This window comes from Equus quagga, unplaced genomic scaffold (genome assembly GCF_021613505.1).
Source record: "Equus quagga isolate Etosha38 unplaced genomic scaffold, UCLA_HA_Equagga_1.0 94393_RagTag, whole genome shotgun sequence".
In the NCBI taxonomy this organism is placed as follows: Eukaryota; Metazoa; Chordata; class Mammalia; order Perissodactyla; family Equidae; genus Equus; species Equus quagga.
Genome location: NW_025804006.1, coordinates 41,059 through 60,280, shown reverse-complemented (window position 1 = coordinate 60,280; position 19,222 = coordinate 41,059). Strand labels below are relative to the sequence as shown.

At 43.8% G+C, this 19,222-nt stretch overlaps 1 pseudogene; it reads left to right on the top strand.

Annotated features, from left to right (window-relative positions):
• The first annotated feature begins 6,250 nt into the window (after positions 1–6,250).
• Positions 6,251–18,109, top strand: LOC124234591 (cytochrome P450 4A11-like; annotated as a pseudogene).
• Positions 18,110–19,222: the final 1,113 nt, after the last annotated feature.

Genomic DNA, 19,222 nt, shown 5'->3' with positions numbered 1-19,222 from the left:
GGCTATGCTCCCTCCAGAAGCTCTACTGGAGGATCCATTCCCTGCCGCTGTCAGCATGCTTGGCTTGTGGCTGCATCTCCCCAATCTTCAAGGCCAGCATCTCAAATCTCCCTCTGCTCCATGTTCACACTGCCTTCTCCTCTGTGTGTGTCAAATCTCTCTCTACATTTAGGGCCCACCTTGATAACCCAGGATAATTTCCCAAGCTCGAGATCCTTAAGTTATCACATCTGCCAAGGCCCTTTCCCCAAATAATGTAAATTTACAGATTCTCAGGATTAGAGCCTGATCTTGTTAGGGGTCATTATTCAGCCTACTACAGTCTGCCCTGTAGCCCTCAAAGATTCATGTTCATTCCCCATGCAAATACATTCACCCCATTTTAACATTCCAAAAGCCTCAATCCATTCAGCACTGACTCATGTCCAAAATCTCATCTAAATGTCATTGGCTTAAAACTAGAGTAACCCTTTTTTATGTTTGTAGTGGGATCGTGATAATATAATGGACACTGAAACATGTCACATACATTGGGCTAAGGTTAGGGGCAAGAAATTCTTTCAGAGGAAATGTATGAGATAGCTGAAATGAAATAGTGGGCATGATGCTTGTACCCATAGAAATAAAATTGTTAACAGTGAAGTCTTAAAAATGAAATCAATTATGTAAATGTCTGGAATATAGAGGTTATGAAATGCTCCTGAAAATCAAATTATTTTTCTAGGAGTATTTATCATGATGATATTAGCATACTCAGCTAAGAAGAACAGGCAAATGGTCCCGCTGCATATTTAACGGGAAAGCCAGATACAAGCTCTGATTCCCCTTCAGTTAAGTCAAAGGGAGATCAACTGGTTTCTTTTAAAGTTGAAATAAATCTTATTATAGTAAGCGGCCATGATGGGAAAATTGATCATAAACATTCTTGAGTAATGGTAAAGTTAAATAGTGTAAATAACCCACTTACTAATGTAACTGATAATAAGATGATTGCTAATTTACTTCATATGAAACTGTGCAGCTGCTCCTAATGTACCAATTTAAGACATATTTTGAATGTGAAGCTCCTCCTGATCTTAGGATGGAGTATACAGCCAGCTCGATATTGACAGAATAAATACTATCCCTAAGTTTATCTTAAATAGTGGATACGGTATAGGTAAGGGAATTCTAGTGTTAATATTAAGGTAAGTAATAGAACTTATGAAGTAATAAATATTATTAGAGAGGAAGTTCACAGCTATAATGATTCTTTAAAAATACTTTTACAGCTTTGGCAATTGCTTATAGTAGTCCATAGGGGTCAACGGTATTAGTTTCTTTTCAAAGTTGTGTATACCCTAAAACTTTCTGTACAATTAATATTAAGAATGCTATGGCTAATTAAATAGGAATAACTAATGATTGGTGATTAATAATGAACATGTTGTCAAGAAGAAGAGCTGCACATCTGATTATGCAGGTTTAAGTTTACAGAATTACCAGGTTCTGCCAACTTAACAAGTCTGATTTGGGGACAGGGCTGGTGTTTATTATTTGGATTAAGATTACTTCATCAATTTGATATACAGCACTTTTGAAAGGTTGGCCTTACTTGTGCTGTCCTTTCTTTAGAATAGCAGCCTGTCAGGAACGGTATACCTGTTAGTGCTAGGCTTCCAACATTTAGGGAAGATGTAGCAAAAGACAGAGCTTTAAAAAATCTTCCTATTTTTTGAAGATCTTGCTCATCATTTAAATTTTGGATAATGGATCCAGAGCATAAGAATTATATATCTATAAAGAATGCTCATGTACAGTTATTTTTAAATACTAGGTATGATTGATTTATGCCAGTAGTTATGATTATTAAGCCTCGTTGACATGAGATTGAGAAAGCAACAATTTTTCCTTTTTTTAAATTGATGTATAATTGACGTATAACATTATTTCAGGTGTACAACACAATAATTCAATATTTGTATATATTGCAAAATGATCACCATAGTAGATCTAGTTAACATCTGTTACCATACATAGTTAAATTATTTTTTCTTTTTTTTTTTCTGCTGAGGAAGATTTACCCTGAGCTAACATCCACTGCCAATCTTCCCCTTTTGGCATGTGAGCCACCACCACAGCATGGCCACTGATAGACAAGTGGTGTAGATCTGCGCCTGGGAATCAATCCAGGCCACTGAAGTAGAGCACGCCGAACTTAACCACTAGGCCACAGGGGCTGACCCATTAAACTATTTTTTTCTTGGGATGAGAACTTTTAAGATGTACTTTCTTTGAGACTTTCAAATATGCAATAGATTATTAATGACTGTAGTCATCATGCTGTACATTACATCCTCATGACCTATTTATTTTATAACTGAAAGTTTGTACCATTTGACTCCCTTCATCCATTTCATCCACCCACCTCCGGCAACCACCAATTTGTTCTCTCTATCTCTGAGCTTTGTTGTTTTTTGGTTTTTTCAGATTCCACATATAAGTCAGGTCACATGGTATTTGTCTTTCTCTGCCTGACTTATTTCACTTAGCATAATGCTTTCAAGGTCCATCCATGTTGCTGCAAATGGCAAGATTTCCTTCTTTTTTATTACTGAATAACAATAAATTATATATATTCCTCTATATAGTATATATAATATTAAAGATTATATTATATATTATAATATTCCATTACAAAAATGCCACATATTCTTTATCCGTTCATCTGTTCATGGACACTTAGGTTGTTTCCATGTCTTGGCTATTGTAAATAATGCTGCAACAAACATGGCAGTACATGTATATTTTCAACCTAGTGTTTTCATTTTCTTCAGGTAAACGCCCAAAATTGAAATTGCTGGATCATATGGTAGTTCTATTTTTAATTTTTTTAGGAACTTTCATACTATTTCCCACAGTTGTTGCACCAATTTACATTCCCACCAACAGTGCGCAAGAGTTCCATTTTCTCCACATCCTTGCCAACACTTACTTCTTGACTTTTTGGTACTACCCATTGCAAGATGATATCTCATCGTGGTTTTGGTTTGAAATTCCCTGATAATTAGTGATGTTGAGCACCTTTTCATATATCTGTTGGCCATCTGTATGTCTTCTTTGGAAAAATTGTCTATTCAGATCCTCTGCTCACTTTTAATGAGATTGCTATTGAGTTGGATGAGTTCTTCATATATTTTTTCTATTAACCCTTTAGTGGATATGATTTACAAATACTATCTCCCATTTGGTAGGCTGCCTTTTCATTTTGTTGATGCTTTTTAATTTAACGTAGTCCCATTTGTTCATTTTTGCTTCTGTTGCCTTTGCTTTTGATGTCAAATCCAAAAAATCATTGCCAAATCATGTCAAGGAACTTACCCCCTGTGTTTTCTTCCACTAGTTTTATGGTTGCATGTTTTAGGTTCAAGTCTTTAATCCATTTTGAGTTAGTTTTTGTGTATGTTGTAAGATAATAGTCCAGTTTCATTCTTTTGCCTGTAGCTGTCCACGTTTCCCAACATCATTTATTGAAGAGATTATCCTTTCCCCATTTTTATTCTTGGCTCCTTTGTTGTAAATTAATTGGCCATATATGTGTGGGTTTATTTCTGGGCTCTCTATTCTGTCCCATTGACCTCTGTGTCTGGTTTAATGCCAATACCATATTGCTTTGATTACTATAGCTTTGCACTCTAGTTTGAAATCAGGGAGCGTGATGCCTCCAGCCTTGTTCTTCTTTCTCAAGACTGCTTTGGCTATTTTGGGTCTTTTCTGGCTTCATAAAAATTTTAGGATTGTTTCTTCTATTTCTGTGAAAAATGCCACTGGAATTTTGATAGGGATTGCATCGAGTCTGTAGATTGCCTTGGATAGTATGGACATTTTAACAATATTAATTCTTTCAATCCATGAGCAATATGTTTCCATTTCTCTGTATATTTTTCAATTTCTTTCATGCATGCCTCATAGTTTTCAGTGCACAGGTCTTTCACCTCCTGAGTTAGATTTATTCCTTGGTTTTTTATTCTTTTTGATACAATCGTAAACGGGATTGTTTTCTTAATCTTTCTTTCTCATGGTTCATTATTAGTGTATAGAAATGCAACAAATTTTTGTATATTGATTTTGTATCCTGCAAACTTACTGAATTTGTGTGTTAGTTCTAACAGTTTTTTGGTGGAGTCTGTAGGGTTGTCTATATGTAATATATTATCTGCAAATAGTGACAGTTTTACTTCTTCTTTTCCAATTTGGATGCCTTTTATTCCTTTTTCTTCCCTAATTGTTCTGGTTAGGACTTCCAATGTTATGTTGAATAAAAGTGGTAAGAGTGGGCATCTTTGTCTTGTTCCTGATCTCAGAGGAAAAGCTTTCAGCTGCTCACCACTGAGCGTGATGTTAGCTGTGGGCTTGTAATATATGGTCATTATCATGTTGAGGTATACTCCCAGTCTACCTGCCTACTTGAGAGTTTTTATCATAAATTGATGTTGAATTTTGTCAAATGCTTTTTCTGCATCTATTGATACGACCCTATGATTTGTATCCTTTGTTTTGTTAATGTAGTGTATTGTATTAGTTGATTTGTAGATATTGAACCACCCTTGCAATCCCTGAAATAAATCCCACTTGATCATGATGAATAATCTTTTTAATGTATTGTTGAATTCAGTTTGCTAATATTTTGTTGAAAATTCTTGCTTCTGTGTTCATCAGGGATATTGGCCTGCGATTTCCCTTTCTTGTGACATCCTTGTCTGGTTTGGGGATCAGGGAAATTCTGGCCTTGTAAAATGAGTTTGGAAGTATTCCCGCCTCTTCTATTTCTTGGAAGAGCATGAGAATGATTGGTAACAGTTTTTCCTTAAATGCTTGGTATTAATTCTTCCTTAAATGTTTGATATAATTCACCAGTGAATTCTCCATTCCTGGACTTTTGTTTGTTGGGGGGAGTCTTTGATTACTGATTCAGTCTCCTTCTTTGTAATTGGTCTGTTCAGATTTCTTATTTCTTCATGATGCAGTGTTGGTAGGTTGTATATTTCAAGGAATTTACACATTTCTTCTAGATTGCCCAATGTATTGGTATATAATTACTCATAGTAGTCTCTTACGATCCTTTGTGTATCTCTGGTATCAGTTATAACGTCTCCTTCGTCATTTCTGATTTTATTCATTTGAGTCCTCTCTTTTTCTCTTGGTGAGTCTGGACAAAGGTTTGTCAAGAAAAAGCAACAATATTTAAAATATCATTTTGTGTTTAAGAACAGGTTGCAGTAAATAATGTATATGGGATGCCAAGCAGAGTGTAAAAGCTTTAATTGTATAATTATTTTCTACTTTAGGATAAAACGGAATGAGTTAAAATACTCCTGTTACATCTATAGTACTCAATGAAGTAGAACAGAAAGTCCTAGAAGGTGTTGGCCTTCTATAGATGATGGAAGTGAGAGAAATAGTAAGAATTGTGCAGATTTTCTGGTTGCAGTTAAAAGTAGACCTGTTAATGGGAAAACAGCATAATTAAGATTAAGAATAAGAATTTGTTGAAATTCTCATGTATTTGAGTGGAGATGGAATCATGCTATTGCTGTTGCTATTGTGAAGTTAATTATTCCAGTGTGATGATAAAAAAGTGCTTGAAGGGCTGCTGAATTAGCATTGGTTCATCCATACCATCATGAAGTCAATAGAAATGACATAATTTCCACTCTTTCTCACCCAATAGTTGAAAGAGTTGTGAGGGGTAATTAAAATTAGTATTGTAATAAGACAAAAAAGTAAATATTGAAAGATTTGACTGATATTAGGGTCAGAATGTGCATATCAAATTGAGCAAATGAGATCAAAATCCATTTGATCATGTAGCAAAAAAGCGCTATTGAATGAACATTATTGGAATATAATAAACTAGATTGTGAATTCCTCAAAGTCAGAGTTCATGTCTGTTTTGCTCGCAGCTGTGTCCCAGCACCTACTGTCCTGCCTGGCACATTAAGTAGGTTGGTGCACATTAAGTGTTTGGGTAGGAAACTGATGAGTGGAAAGTTGATATGTACACTGCCGTTATCACTGTCAGCTGAGAAAGCTTTTCTCCCACTGTTTCCCAAGGTGGATCCTCCACAGTTAATCAACTCTGGTGGCCCAGGTCTAAGCTTTGCCCTCACCACAGGTGGGTGGGGCAAATCTCTCTTAAACAACTTGGGCTGGGGTGCTCAGGGGAGGTTGCAATAGTCAGGGAAGTCGGCGCTCCAGAAGCCTCTGCACCATGAGTGTCTCTGGGCTGAGCCCCACTAGACCCCTGGGCGGTGTCCCTGGGCTCCTGCAAGTGGCCTCCCAGCTCTGCCTGGTTCTGCTCATGGTCAAGGCAGCCCAGCTCTACCTGCGCAGACAGTGGCTGCTCAAAGCCATCCAGGAGTTCCCATGCCCTCCTTCCCACTGGCTCTATGGGCATAGCCAGGAGGTAGGAAGGAGCGGGATGGGGGAGTGGGAGGGTGGGGAGGGTCAGGGCTCTGAGAGCCTGGTCAGCAAGTCCATCTCACAAAGCCATGTTGTGTGATGAGCATGTGGCCCCTGGGAAAACCCAGCTTACCTCTCAGGTCTCCTCCTGAGCCCTCTCAGGCTCCTCATCCCAGTCCAGGGAGCTCAATCCTTCACAGGTAGCCTGTGCTGGTGGTCTTAGGTCTGTCAGACACTCCTTCCTTAGGTAGATCTGCAGGATGGTCTGGAAGCCCTGCACTTTAGGACAATGACTCTTCCTTTGAGAGTCTCCCTTCTCCAGGCTGAGCAGCCTCAGCAGTTATCACAGAACAGGCTTCTAGATGCTTCCTTGCCCCCTCTCTCAACCCCATCACCTCTGCCTGGCCCTGAGCTTACCTGGGAACACAGACATCAGTCTATGGGTCACTGCCCTGTGAGGTTCACAGTCTGTGGAGACAATAGGCAGGAATCCAAGAAGGCATCAGGTTACAGGAAAAGAGGTTCACCCGCTGGTCAGAGGGTGAGTCAAGTGTAGGGGGCCAATAGTTCCATTTACCTAAGACTGAATGATTTTCCAGACTGTTGATTTCAGTGCTTAAACTCATGAGTTTCTGGCATACACCAGCAAGAAAGTTTCCCAGATGGAGCCTTGTAAGGAGTTCTGATATTCGAGTTGTACCATTAACAGGATGAGGCTGCCTGCCTGCTCTCCTCCTTCACACCCTGAACTGTGAGCTCTTGGAACTGAGCATATAATCCCCCTCACCCCCAGTACCCTGAACAGAGCCTGACAGAGAGGTGAACAAATGTTAGGAGGAAATGGGAGGCTGCAGAGAGCTGAGGCTTATCTTTCCTCAGAGATGGAGGCAACATGTTTATGGTAGAGTGGAGCCAAAGACGGAAACTGGAAACAGCCAAAACCCCATATGCGCTGGCCCCAATACCTCTCTCCCTTTCTCTTCCTAATCTCTTGCTTCACCCTAAGTTACTCATTGTCCTCCCTACCTGCCCGTGCATTCCAGCTTCTCGGTCTCTCCTCACGCTGTGTCCTCTACCTGGAATGATCTCACCCCCACGTGTCCATCTACCAAGGCCCAGCCCAAGCCACCTCCTCCAAGATGTCTTTCTGGGTCTCCTAGGAGCAGAGGCAACAACTCTTTTCCCCCTGGACACTCCTTCTCATAAAGCAGCGGTAACGTGATTTAGCTATTTTTGTCTTCAGTGTCATAGATGTGGGCTCCTTCTGGGAGACACCATCTCTGAATTGTCTTTGTAACCCAGCAGCATCTTGATCAAAGATGACTTGATGGATGAGCAGGCACATGAGGAAGACATTTCTAATGTCCAATTTTGAGTTAGGTCCCATTCCCAAAGCTTCCCCAGAGGCTTGCGCTTCTTTCCATCACAACAGTAATTACCCTCTATGTCATGGCCTCTTAATCTTTGCATCTCCCCAACTAAACCGAAAGCTCCCAACAGGTAAGGATCTATAGTCATATTCTAATTCAGTGCTTAAACCTGTGCCTGGTACATAGTAAATATTCAATGAATACGTGCTGAATGAAGGAACCTGTGCCACAGTAGGGCAAATTGCCTCAGAGTTCGTGAATCCTGATTGCCAGAAGGATGCAGGCAGAGATTAGATACCAATGTAGCAGAGAGTTGTTTTCAGTTACATAGAGGCAGTTGAAGTAAAGAAGAGTTGACTAAATGGAACATTCATAGGAGCAGATGTCCACGAGAATTCCAGAGGTGATAAAACAAAGCTGAGTCTTAAAAGTTGAAGAATGGCAGTTGCTCTGTAGCAAAGGTGAGGGCACTCCAGGTAGAGGGAAGAGCATGTATCAAGGCCTACAAGGGTGAGCAGTGTTAGCTAGTGTCAGGAGCAGCAGCAGGGGCAGCTTTGGGGTTGGAGCAATGGGTCCTGGTGGAATGGCCAGCATGGCAGGAGGCAAGAACAGAGAAGGTGAAGCCAGAAAGTAAATGCCTTTGTGATCCACACTGAGGAGTTTTAAAAGACTATGAAACAGTGGGAAGCTCACAAAAGCTTCTTTTTATTGGTAAGGGAAAAGGAGATGAAAACCAAAAAATCAAAATCATCGTTCAACACTATTTTCATATGGATACATCCAGACTTTGTTCGACAACTATGTACGTATTCAATATGTAAAATAACCTAGAGCACACAATTTTTTATTTAATTTTTTCGCTTAACCATATACATCCCAACACTATTTCATATTAACAAACATATACATGTAGGCTGGGGTAATGTTGAAAATATGTAACAACCAATATGGCAAAATAAAATTAATATATAAATCTAAATTTTAAATATAAACCATTTTATTATCTAAGCAAACAAAAGTGTATGGCAATACTGCTTACCAAGTGATAAAGGTTGTCATACAAATTGTTCATGGAATGCTGTAACGACTTCCAAAAGCTTTATACCTAGGCAGTTCAGGGTGAGGGCCCATAGTTTCACCAACAATGAGACAGAATCTGGCCTCAGGGCAAACTTTGGACGGCCAGCAAAGTCTGGAGCAGAGCCCGTCATGTGAAACATTCTAAACTCTTAGTTCTGCTGCTAGATCTAGGCCTCTCTCCCTGCGACCATCCTGCCCCCACTCCAGCCCTGGAACTAGAAGGGTTTTATTGATTTATCTTTCCCTTAATGACAGTTCCAAAAGGGTGATGAGCTTCAACAGATCATGAAAAGAGTAGAGAAATTCCCATGTGCCTGTCCTCGCTGGTTATGGGGGACTGAGGTTCTCTTTGTGGTCTATGACCCTGACTACATGAAGGTGATCCTGGGGAGATCAGGTGAGAGTGAAACCTGCATCCCAGCTGGAGCAGCTCTTCCTTCTTGGGTCCATGCCCCTGGGTCTGTGAAATTCCAGAAGAGACTGGCAGTTCAGCCATCAACACACAAGCCAGCCTAAGGCCAACAATCATTACTTAAACTGAAGTCTTAAACAGTTGTGTGGGGCTGAATTTCATATTTTCTTTTCTTTCTTTCTTTTTTAACCAAGTGGAGATGATCTGCAATGTAAATTGCCCCAGATATGAAACACATTTTCCTTTGCACACTGACTTGGGTTTGTCACCTCCCCTTGTTGCCTGTCCTGGGCCATGGGATGGCTAAGCCACAAATGGTAGGAAAACCACAGGCTTTTGTCTTTTCTTTGGCACTGAGGACAGAGCCTGTGTTTCTGGCAGATTCATCATCCTAGTCCTGTGCATGTCCTGCTGGGACACTAGTCTGCTCTTCTGAGCCCACGGTGACAGGACAAAAAGAGTCTGGCAAGAGAGGCAAATAGGAGGTGGCTTGAGATAAACTGGCATCAGTAAGGGGTGGCACCCCATGATCTGGACCACAGCTGCCTCCTGGGGGCCACTGGCTTTGTTTGGTCCTCCCAGTGTCCTGTAACGCCCTTCCTTACCTTTCAGACCTGAAGGTTCTTGCTGCTTACAGATTTCTTTCTCCCTGGATTGGTAAGTACGTGTAACTAGGACTGTGGTGCACCCATCAGTTCAGTTTGCCAAGAGCTATCTCTTTGGCTTTCAGAGAACAGCAGATACCTGGCCACCATGTCACCACCCTCACCTCTGGATCAAGCTTCATTTCTCTTCTTGTAACAAGATCCTCCCCCTTCCTAATGGTTGTGAGAGCCCTCCTGAAGCTCAGCTTCCTCCATATCACTTCTCATTCCTCACCATGATCTCAGCCTGACTTTTATTGAAGTCCATCTATGACCTGCCCCTACTCTTTTTCAGCCTTTCTCTCACAACTGTCATAATCACTTCCTATGTACCAGTCATTTGGGGAAGTCCACAATCCTTAATGTATTGGCCTTTCTTGCCTTTGCTTGTGATGGGCCTTTGTCTGACACCCTTGGTTCCTCCCAAGTTGTTCCCTGTCATCCCTCTGATCCTGTCTCTTGCCCCTACACACAACCCCATCTCTGGCCCAGGGTATGGTTTGCTCCTGTTGAATGGGCAGACTTGGTTCCAGCATGGGCGGATGCTGACCCCAGCCTTCCACTATAACATCCTGAAGCCCTACGTGGGGCTCATGGCCGACTCTGTCCGAGTGATGCTGGTAAGCCAATCCCTCTCACCTTCACAGGCTGACACACAGCACAACTCACAGAGTCCACTCCAGACACAGGTGTCACTCAGGCATCCAGCAGACACAAGCACCCAAAATAATGCACTCAGACCTTACTCTGAGACAGAGCTCCCCAAAAGTGGATGGGACAGAAGAGTACCTGCACACGAGCTTGTATTTTGGTTATTGCCAAGGGGAAGGAGGGCCCTGGTAGATACAGAGTCTGTTCTCCTACCACCTCCATATCTTCAGCACCGTGGACTAGAGCAAGGGTCATTCCCCTGGACAGCACGGCAAACTGATCCTGGCTGGCTTGGGAAGTGGCAGCTTCAGTATCACGGTGGACATCCCAAGATGTCACTCAGGTGAGCTCTGGCCTGGGGACCAGGGCTTTTACATGGATTTGAGCCACTCTCTAGAAAAAATGGAGACCAGGTCAACACTCTCAGAGCCAGGTCCTGCCATCACATCACCTCCCTTCAGGACTCTGATTTCTCACCAAGTGATCTCAGCTAACATTTGAGGAATGAAAGGAATTGAAGTCCCTGATATCCCTTCCTTGGGAGCCCCAGTACTGTCCCCTTAGTCTTACTCTTGCCTTGACATGTTTGCTCCCTAAAGTTGGACTTCACCTCTCCCTCCGGTCTAGCTCAGCTCTCAAAACACAAAAGATTCCCCCTCTGTCTCCTGAGAAACAATGTTTTCTGATCTGCCAAAAGGTGGTTATCATTGTAACTAATTCCTAAAACTCAAAACTAATTTAGACTGTTATGAGTGATCATGATTAATTATAAATTAAAAGTTTTTGAGGAAATAGGCCTCACATTACAAATGCTTACCTATAGTCTTAATTGCTATAATGCATCTTTTTTTAGAAAGTGAGGAAATCCCTAAAGAATATTTAGACAGACAGAGAGAGAGCATTACGTTGTCATCACGGACCACCAAGGGGACCAAAGGAGGGTCAATATCCCCCTTCCACTACAGGACAAATGGGAGGAGCTCATCAGGCAGGACTCACATCTGGAGATCTTTGGACACATCTCCTTGATGACCCTGGACGCCATCAGGAAGTGCACCTTCAGCCACCGGGGCACTGTCCAGACAGACAGGTCAGTGATAACCCTTCAGTTGAAGGACCCCATTTCTTACCAACTGGTGCGGACTTACCTGAGAGGAAGTAGAGCAGCTTGGATGCTTACAGCACAAGAAGCAACATTCTCCCGAGAGCCCCAGACCATGGTCAAATTCCTCTCTAGACCAAACCATGAATCAGCCACAGATCCCTGATCCCTGGCACAGGTAGCAGCCTAGTTGTCCTGCCACTTACAAAGGGCTGAGGGTCTTAAGGGCTATAAGACAGCAATGACCAGTGCTGCAGTATCCTGTCCCCACTGACTGAGGAAACCTCCATCCAGAGCCCCACTCCACCTCCAGGTCAGAGGCCTCCCTCCATTCCAGCCTCTTCTGCATTCTGTCAGGAACTCCCAATCCTACACCGAGGCTGTTGCAGACTTGAACAATCTGTTTTATTCATGGGTGAGGAATGCCTTCTTTCAGAATGACATCATCTACAGCCTGACCCCTGACGGCCGCTGGAACCAGTGGGCCTGCCAGCTGGCCCATCAACACACAGGTTGTACTCTACCTCCTGGGCTACTCCCCTTGTTCATCAGCTGCATCCTAAGTGTACTACCCCTGACATCTCAGGCAGATCTCAGCCCCCTGCCACCCCTTCAGGAGCTGGGACACACCCATGCTGGGTACCGCTCTGGTGCAGGGGGAAGTAAACAATATGTTAGGGCGCCAGGTGTTGTGCAGCAATTTACAAGTGTCAGCACATTAGTGATGGTTGAATGAGAGAGCCTCCCAGCAGCATTCAAGCAGAATCTCCATGGACTGTGCTATTGAGGGGAGGTCTGACTTTCAATCAGATGATACAACAGCTCTCACCTCTGACATGCATGTCCACTGCCACATTCATCCTGATCCAACTGGCACCCCGATTGGAGCAGGAGACAGAGGGGCTACTGTGGGTTGCTGTATCTGGGTACCCAGAGCTCTCAGCTCTAACCGGGCAACACTGTTCTGGAACAGACCAAGTGATCAAGCTGAGGAAGGCTCAACTGCAGAAGGAGGGAGAGCTGGAGAAGGTCATGAAGAAGAGGCACTTGGATTTCCTGGACATCCTCCTCTTTGCCAGAGTGACTGTTTGTAGGAGAGGCCTGAGGTTTTGCCCAGAGATGCAGAAGATTGGGCAAACCCTACACTCTTGCCGTTCCTTCCCCTAGATGGAGAATGGGAGCAGCTTGTCTGACAAGGACCTCCATGCCGAGGTGGACACATTCATGTTCGAGGGCCATGACACCACAGCCAGTGGCATCTCCTGGATCCTCTAAGCTCTGGCTATGCACCCTGAGCATCAGCAGAAGTGCCGGAAGGAGATCAAGAACCTCCTGGGGGATGGCACCTCCATCAGCTGGTGAGTGCTCAAGAGATGGGAGAGCCCTGCTCACTCAGCTAGAGAAGCCCCTGGTCTTCCCAGACCCTGCCTGCCTTCAGGATGGGCTTCGGTTTCAGGAACCACCTGGACCAGATGCCCTACACCACCATGTGCATCAAGGAGGCACTGCGACTCTATCCACCAGTACCAGGCATTGGCAGAGAGCCCAGCAAACCCATAACTTTCCCTGATGGACGCTCCTTATCCAAAGGTATGAACTTCATCACACTCACTAATCTAAGCACACAAGAAAGATCAGAAATCCACGTGTCCTAGAGCAGCTATGAACTTCTCTGGGTCCTGCTTTTGCCTCAAAAACATCAATTCTTACTTTGTAATTAAGATGAGGTATATGAAATGCTTGGCACAGAACTAGACCCAGTAATAGCTTAATAAACAAATACTAGCCTCTGAATGTGGGCTCAGGAATTAGCCCTAAAATTCTAGTTTCTTGAGATGTGAGGGTTGGAGAGACAATCAGAGATATGTAGGGGAAGATGTGGTTCTTTCCTTGTTGGGTATAGGAAAATGAAGGAGATCACTGACCACTGTCATAAGTTAGATTGTCCAGTCTCTGAGGACCCCTTAGGTTGATGGCAGAGAATAGCTGATGACCAGATCTTACACTCCTGTCATGAGTGGAGGCAAGCCCTGAGCTCACCTCCTATTGAGTCTGAATCTAAGCCCTGCCACATCCTAGCTGTGTGATCATAGGCAATCACTCAGGCTCTCTGAGGCTCAGGTGCCTCATCTGAACAGTCAGATACAAGAGCCTTCCTTGAAGGGTTAATATGAGGATTGAATGAGTTAACACATATTCCCCAAAGGCTGATGGATGGCGCCTGGTAAACTTGAGTTGTCACCTGCACTGCTCCAAAAAGCAAGGCTCCAATTCTTTCTTCCTTCTCAATCCTGGGTCATGGTTATCTCCTCCTAAGCTGTGCACATGAATTTTCTGTGTCCACCCCACCTCTCTTGCAGCAGGATCATTCCACTCATGGTGATGGGAAGTGGCTGTCATTGTGGCTCCCAAGGCTTTCCTGCATGCACATGCCCCCTGTTGGTGGAGGGATTGGGCTCCCTCCCCATGAGTATGATCAGTATTCTCTCTTCTCCTTCTGCCCCACAGGAATCATGGTCATGCTCTCCTTTTATGCCCTTCACCACAACCTGAAGGTGTGGCCAAACCCAGAGGTATGATGGCCATGGGAGGAGGGGATGGGATGATGTCTCCACACCAACACCTCCTCTCACTGCCACCTTTGGGAGTCCTGTCCCCTTGTGAATTGGAAGGAGGGGCTTGACCTCACCTGCCCTGGCCCTGGTGCTCTCTCAGCAGGTGTTTGATCCTTCCCGGTTTGCACCGGATTCTACTCGACACAGCCACGCTTTCCTGCCCTTCTCAGGAGGATCAAGGTGAGGCATCTTGTACTTGGGGTTATGTCACTGGGTGCACAACCAATGTTTGTGACCTTGAATGTTCATATTGGTGTGTGCAGTTATGCCCTTATATGTCGGTGTGTGGGGAAGTAGATATCTCTATGTACAAAAGAAAGGTGGCATTCACAGGCACCATGCAGGGATGTGATCCATAAACTTTCCTAATAGCCCGCCACAATCAATGTCAGTGCTGTTCCAAAGTTCAGTGTATTCTGCTGTTTTTCACACTTTAGGAGTATGATTTTTCAAAACTAGAATTTTTCATGAAAATTAAACTCCAGATGGTTGCTTTTTCAGTTATCAGTAATCTTAACACAAATCTTCTCGCATTTGCATTCCAGCCCAGGGCCTTTTCTCCTTAATTCCTTGATCTGCTACTCGCTGTCTCAGTGATGTTTGTGTGTTGAGATTTCCAGCCCCTCCTTTGTGCTAACTATTCAGCCATATATATGGAAGTTTATAGTAACCGTTGGAAGAAAGTTTCACACCAGTGTGTGTCTTCTCTATTTTTGCAGTCTATCCCAATACAATTTTGACTGCATGTTAATATTCATATAACCATGACAACTTTTCCAGTTGGCAGAATTTCTTCATATAAGTGGCATTTATATACTATAGTCCCAGAGTCTATATGGTCCATTGTTGGCAAAAAGTATAACAATGAGGACAATCAACTGCTTCTGAGAGAAGATCCACTATTCTGTGTATGACACATGGCTTTGAAAGCTTCCTCGTGTGTAAAATCTAAAGCACATTTGAGACAGCTGTCAGGCTGGGTGATTCCATTCCAGACTGGCTGCTGTGAAAATCCTCCAGTGCTGCTGAAATAGTCCTGTGAAATACTAACTTCCACAAATTTTGAAAGTAGTCGCTAGGAACAGATTTTCCTGAATCCACAATATGTGAAATTTCAATTGGTGAATCAACCTTCAGAATACAGCCTTTAAATAATTGTTCTTCCAGAAATTGGCTCTAGGACAATTGGTTTCTCCCAGGACTGGGTCCTTCCAAATAGACATTGGCTGCAAGTCTTGTGGTGGCAACTAGACATCAAGAGAGTACTAGGCAGTTCAATTCCTAGGTCACAACTTATGTGTAATTTTATTATATGCCATTCCATGTTTGCTGGTTAATTTGTTTTTCAATTCAATTAACTTCATTCAATTATAAAACTATTTATTAAGCCTGCCTCTATGTGCCAAGTCCTGTGTTGGGAGATGGGAACACAGAGATGAAAGACAATGTCCCTGCCTCCAAGAGTTCACAGTCAAGAGACAAATACCTCTCAAGACACACATCATTCACTCATTCTTTCAGTCACTCATTCACTCATTGAGCAGATTGTTGGATATTCCATGTTCCTGGCACTGTCCTGGGCAAAACGGTGAGGTGTCCTTGAGTAAAACACTAATGGGGATTGGGGAGGAAAAGGTAGAGCCAGCAGAGGGGTGAGGGCGGCTGTCATTGGACTTCGCCTTGAGCATGCAGCAGGCAGATGGAGGGAGGCATTCACAGTGATCTCAACATCAGATGAGCTAGGAAGTGGAGCTGGACAGATAAGAGGTGAGTGAGGTAACAACGCCTAGAGGGCTTTGGTGCCAGCTGAGGCATTTGGACATGTCATTCCTGTGATGGAGGCCATAGGAGGGTCTGAGCTGGGCTGTGGCTTCAGTGTAGAGGGAGGAGAGGCAGGAAGATAGAAAAGCCCAGGTGAGGAGACTGAGGGATGGCAAGGAGGGACATTTCTGGACTAGATTGGAAGGCTACATAAGCTGGTTGACTGAGGGGATGAGGGGGAGGCAGGGGTCTGGACCATTAATTGGGAGGCAGATTGTGCAACAGGCTGAGGGCCGCTAACAGTGGACCCTCCAGGAAGCTTCCCTGTTGCCATTCTGACTTCCTTACCCAACTCCATTTTGTCCTCTTTCTTAGGATTAGGGTCCCTGGAAGTCCCCCAGAGGGTTAGAGTCTGAGAGTGCAGCCCATCTCGCCACCTACCATGCTCTGACCTGGCCTCCACATTGTGAAACCAGAAGCTGATTATGGAGGGAGTGAGAAAACTAATTAACTATTAGTTAACTTTTTTAGTGACTCACTTGACTGGTGACTAGAGCACTGACCCTCACCTACCAGAATTTCAGGCCTGCTGAGAGCAGAGGTAGCAGATAAGAGCTAGTCCTGGGGGAGAGGTAGGCTTTGTCAAAGGTAGGGGGGCTGTGAACCAAGTCTTTGGGTAGAGGTGTGTGTGACATGTAAGGATGGGATGGGGGCTGGGCCACATGCAGGAGGGCCCTGAATGCCCTGTTCCTGGCTAGGGCTCAGTGGTCAATGCCTGCCCAACTCCAAACAGAGTTTGAGGCCACTTCTCATTTTGCTTCTTCTCCCTGGCCCCAGGAACTGCATCGGGAAGCAGTTTGCCATGAACGAGCTGAAGGTGGCTGTGGCCCTAACCCTGCTCTGCTTTGAGCTGTCACCAGATCCCTCCAGGCTCCCTGATCCCATTCTGAAAACTGTGTTGAAGTCCAAGAATGGGTTTCACCTGCATCTCAGGAAGCTCCTCTAACCCTTGTGGGGATAAGGACAGGCACTGAGGAGCCCCTGCAGCCATCCTGTCTTCCTGTCACTCTCTCCTGTCCCTGCCTACCTGTCCACTTCCTGCTTTCTCTCTGCCCACCTGCCAGCCTACCTGATCTCCTGCCTCATGCCCATCAAACTGCCACCCTTCTCTCTCTCATCCTTCCCAGGCTCCCTACCTGTTTGTCTGTCTGTCTCTGACTCACCTCCAGCTCTGACTGTCACCTAACTCCTCATCACCTGCCTGTCCTCCAGCCTGTCTGCCTTCTCCCTCTTTCCCTTTCTGTCCACCTGTCAGCCCCTCTATTAGCTTCCTTTGATGCTATAATAATTTACTGCAGCCTTAGTAACTTGAAACCAAGAAAATTTATTCTCTTATGGTTCTGGAGTCAGAAGTCTGAAGTAGCTTTGTTGGACCACAACCAAGGTTGGCAGGGCCACCCTACCTCCAGGGTTCTTGGAGAGAATCCCTCTTTATGCCTCTCTAACACCTAGAGCTGCACTCCAGGAACCTCCTCCATATTCAAATCCAGCAGCATCTTCAAATGTCTCTCTGCTCTGTCTTCGCCTGGCCCTCTTCTTTATGAGGACCTTTGTGATTACATGGGCCCACTCAGACAAAACAGGATGCAGCCACAGAGTCCAAGGATTAAGATGTGGACATGGCAGGGAGCCAGTATTCTGCCTGCTTAGTCCCTGTGTAACTACTCTCCATCTGTGCTTCCAATCTCTTCTGTATGTTAATTGTGTATTAAGAATTTAAGACAGAAGGCCTGTCTCAGGAAGGAGATATCACCATAGAGAACTCTAGTATATTGTAAACTAGGCATGGTAGACAGGGAGGAACTTAGCGAGGCCCATTGAGTCAAACTCCTCACTGTGTCCCATAGTCTGTAGATGGCTAACAAACATTTGTTTACTAAACATTAATTCTTTCCATCTTCCTGTAAGTTGGCTCCTTTCCCTTTTGACAGTCCAGATCCCCTACCCCTTCTTCCTTAGTCCAGAATGACATATGTGCCTCAGATTGTCTTTAGAATTTTCCACGCTTATGTGAATTCCCTGTGTGCACGTATTAAACTGATTTTCTCCTGTTAACCTGCCTTATGTCATTTTAATTATTTGACCAGCCATAAGAACAGAGAGGGGAAGGGGGAATTTTCTCCTCCCTGACATGGGAGAGCTTTCTGAGGCGTGGCTGTATAGGATGTGATAGAGAAGGGCATTGTCCTTTGTGAAACTAACTGGACCTTTCAGGGGCTCAAATAGGCACCGAAGTCTACCTCCTGGTCAGGTGAGAAGAATTTATAGAGCTGAGGGGTTAAGGGGAGAAAGCTGTTCCCAAGTAAACACTGCTGTGTATTTTCAACAGTTTCACATTGTCCTCACCTTGGTCCAGCTGATAACAGTAAGAAGGAGTGGGGATGTCTCTGATCAGAGTCCTTCCAAGAGAAACTCAAGGAGTCAAAGATCTGAAAGGAGAGGGCAACCCCCAACCACATCCAGAACACAGTTAATACGTTTCTTAAGCTTTTACTTAGCACTGATGAACAAAAATATCCTGTGAGCCAAAAATGTAATTTCCAATGTTCTTGTAGCTGCATTTTAAAAAGGTGAAGTTAATTTTATTAATAGAATTTATTTTACAGAAAATATCATCATTCCAATAGGCACTCAATATAAATAATAGTTAAAGAAATATTCACTTTTTCTTGTACTACATCTTCAAAATCCAGTGTGTATTTTAAGAGTCCAGCACATCTCAGTTCTGACTAGCCCCATTTCAAGTGCTCAGTAGCCATGTGTGGCTAATGGCTACCACACCAGACGAGTAACTCCTGACCTGCAGACCTTGTCTGGCCTCCCAATGGACTAGTCTGCTACCCAGACTACATAAGGGGAAAGCAGAAACACAATGGCCAGTGGTATTATTTTCATGTTGGAGCTAAGAGTGCACCCACTTTGAAGTCAAGCCAAAATAATTATGTAATCAGTTGTTACTGAAACATGCAGTCCAACTTCCCATTACACGTAATAGATCTTAAACTCTAGCAGCTCATGTAAAGGGGAGCATCTATACATCTTGAGTGTTTATAGTTTTAGAACATTGAACCAAGGAACTCAGGCAC